Here is a 3930-nt window from a genome sequence, read left to right as displayed (position 1 = left end):
GAGCAGTCCACACTACATAAATGACAGTTTTTCTTTTTTCTAGAGAAATGGGGAGGTGACATTCGTATGTTTGAATTTGCATAAGTTAAATTGGCATATGATGTAATTGAGCTATGCTTTTTCATTTACCTGGACTTGTGTTGTCCAATACTGCAAGTACACTGTAAGTCTAAAATACACACTGGATTCAAAGACTTCACACACAAAAATGTAAAATACCTCATTAACAACTTCGATGACATTTTGAAATTGTAATATTTTAAGTATATTGGATTAAATTTAATCTCACTAAAATTAATTTCACCTGTTTCTTCTTACTTTGATTAAACATGGCTACTAGAAAGTTTAAAATAACATATGGCTCCTATTATATGTCCACTGGATACCACTGGCCTTGACAAAAGACCTAGATTTAGCTTGGAATTCTACTAGATGGAAACTTTGAATTGCTAACACATGTTAAACCTGATAAAATTATTTGAAAACTGTCCCTTTCTTTCACAATCCTACAAGATTTAAGGAGGTGCTGACTTAAACTATTGTCTACAGTTAAGTTGATAATCCAGGACTCCCCAATCAATTTTGTCTTAGCAGGATTGGGTCAAGTCCCAGAAGCTCTCTGTAAACCTATGGCACTTACGTATCACATAATCTTCTATTGATCTTCAAGTCTGAACCCTTTGAATTCAATAGAACTACATTAATTTTTCAAGTTTTAATTCCTTCTCTTTTTTGCCAGATGCCACATATTTTATTCAGATATGTAGAAATTACTTTTGTGCCAACATTTTATCATAAAAAAATCAGAACCATTCAGTTAACATGCACACAATAAGAGGAGGAAAGACCTAGACATTCGGCTCCAACAGAGTGATTGTGCCATTTGAAGTAAAGCGAGTGGGATCCAAACCATAGATTGGACCCTTGTTGCATTGTCCCATTGTTTATATACAAGGTATGCAGAGTATTATATGCAGCTAGGAGAAGAAGCTAGAAGAGAGGTGGCGGGAGGTAGCCAAATGCTGATTCCTCCAACCTAAGCAAAGCATCTTCCATCTTCATTGTTCTTCTCAACAAGCAAAGGAAGGGCTCCTGGCTGATATGTGAACCATATCTCCTGGAAAAAATAATAAGTTGAAAAATATTAAATAGATGAAACAAACAATTCACAAGATAACCAATGTGTTGCTGAATCACCTCAATAATCATTCTGTTCTTCACATTTTTCATTAAGGTTTTTATAAATGACAAAATAATAGAATTTTTGTCTGACAACTCTTTTGTAGGAATTAAGATAAATTCATAAAAAGTTTTCAATTCTTAAATACAAAATAGAGAATATTATTTTGAGAGGAAGGACACAACTGAAGGCCAATGGTAGGAAAAATGGAGGTTCTACCAAGAACGATTTACTGGTGGCCGTTGGGTCAACTATACCAGCTGGATAACATTGTGTCGCTTCCCTTGTCCTCAACATGGCCTTTCCAGAAAGATGTCTTTTGATTCCAAATTTCATTATCGCAGATAACGGCAGTGCCCCCAACAACCAGGTCCCTTCATGTCAGATCCATTTTTACCATTTTATAATCCTGCCTTCAGCATGTTTTTTGTTTTTTGTTTTTTGTTTGTTCGTTTCCCCCAACCGGGAGCACCTGGAGATCTTTTTTGGAAGACTGTTCTCAGGCTATTGCCCACGTGCACGGAATGTTGGAAGTTCCTGGGAATTTATTGGCCGCTAACCAATGACTCTTGGGTGTGGGAGCCTTGGCTAAGGACAGCCCAACTTCTGCCCCAGAGCTTCTTGCAGGACTAGCCTGAACTTGGCTCTGTAAGCCTGTCTGATTCTTCCCTGTCCTTCATCCTCTCCCCCTTGCTGGTTTCTCCATGGAGCATTTCCTTAATGTACACCCAGATCCACAGCTTAGGATCTGCTTCTGGAAAACCTAAGCTAAACTAATTATCAATCTGGGTCCTCTCACCACAGTAGGCCTCAAAACTGCAAACTTACTTTCCACTAATCCTAGTATTCATCCTAAACTCCAAATACACCCTGAATGACTTACACCATTCCCCAGCTCAATCGCCTTATCCCATCTTCTTGCTGTTGCATCTCTTGGCCTTGCTATGTTGAATTCTCAGAGACTGAGCTCTCCCTGTTCTGAGCAGACCTTCCTTGGCTCTCCCAGTTTGTCTCTTGGTCAGCTGTTCTCTCCTGGGCCTGTGTGGGCTTCGCTACTAGGACAGGCTCTGAAGCTACATTGGCCGGGTTCTAATCCTGGCTCCGCTACTGCCAACTGGGTGACTTAATCCCCTTTTGCTCAGCTTCCACATCTGTAAGATGGATATAAAAGCCAAATCTACTTTCAATCATTCCTGTGAAAATGAATGAGATCATTGGCATGCAAAGCACCTACAGATGACTAGTTCATAGTAAATGTTAGCTGTTGTTTTTGTACTGTGATTATTTGTTTATGAGTCTGTTTTTTGCTGTTAGTTCCTCAAGGGCAAAAGTCATATCATATTCATCTTGATAAATGTGTGTTAAATAAATAAACACGCTCCATCAAAGAGCGGTTCTCTTGAGAAGGGTAACATTTTAAATCGTTAGTGTTGAATCCCTTAGGACTCCATAATTTGCATACCACCTTTGTGATTTTTCCCTCATAGCCTATACTACTATTTACCCACTATGTGTCTTTAGGTTGACTTGACATCAATCATTTTTTTAAACCCTGGCTGGCCTTACGCTAAAAAAGAGAACCTATGAAGTCACGGGTTTAATATGTTCATTGTGGTTTTCTCGAATATTCATTAAAATAAATATGTAACCCCTAAAATAAAAGCTGTGCATCTGTATGTGTTCCCAAATGATCTCATCCACCCCTACTGGTGTCCCCATCTCACTGGGGAAAACTGCCTCCAGAAATTGGCAACCAGTCAACAGACGCCCAAGAATGTACATGGAGTTTGGATAAATATCAGAACAGCCATAAATCACTGAACAAGACCTTGGACCAGATAGCTCTCTGTTCTGAGCCTCTATTAACTCACTCTGTGATCTCTGACACTCAGCTTCTTGTAGCTGTTCTCAGGCACAGAAGGCATATTATACATTCTGCCTGGCACAGCAAAGGAGGGCCTTTGTATCCCCAAAACCCCAGGCCCCCAAACACTTAAAAGCAAGTCAAAGCACAGGTAGATGGGCCTCCAGATAAGCACATTAGAACACAAGTGCACACCTAACCCTGCCTTGCCTGAACATGTTTCCTATAGGAGGTGAGTTGGAAAGTGAAGCAAGAAAGAATTTAACAGGTAGGAAAGGAAAACCAGCCATTTCAGTAGCAAAGGGGTAAAGCCTGGTAAAGGCTAAATGTAGAAGGACACGGGCCCCACTCCTCCTTTCAATGTAAGAATCGTGTTGGTCATGAGCATACTCTGAACTTGTTTTTCCATTGCTCTAAGGTGACTGCACACCCTAGTATTTGCACGGGATATTTGTCTCTGGAAAAATTCCAGGAAGGTTTCCCTGGGTTTCCTTACCACCACCACTCCCCTGACAAAGCCCCACTATCTAAGCTATGTGGAGTTTAATTACCACATTGAAAATTAAACTTTTACAAAAAGAAATTTTAGAACTTTGGTCACCAACTATGCTAAGAGCCAGAGATGAGTAAAACAAAGATAAGCAAGAGAAATTTGAGCATAAGAAAGTGCAATTACCCTTCAGAAGGGAAGGATAGCTGAGTTATTTATGTTCCAGACAACCTGGAGCGGGGACCGGGTGATCAGGATTTGAGAGAGAAGGGAGAATTGACAGACTTGGCCTGAGGGAGGTAGTTTATACCCTTAATTCTCACGTGATAGTCCTGGGATCAGCATCACCCAGGAGTTGAGTAGAATTCAGAGTCTCAGGCCCCACCCCAGACCTAC

This window comes from Leptonychotes weddellii, chromosome 1 (genome assembly GCF_054177405.1).
Source record: "Leptonychotes weddellii isolate Sample4059 chromosome 1, ASM5417740v2, whole genome shotgun sequence".
Taxonomy (NCBI): Eukaryota; Metazoa; Chordata; class Mammalia; order Carnivora; family Phocidae; genus Leptonychotes; species Leptonychotes weddellii.
The sequence above is the reverse complement of the archived record's forward strand: the minus strand, read 5'-3'. Positions refer to the sequence as shown.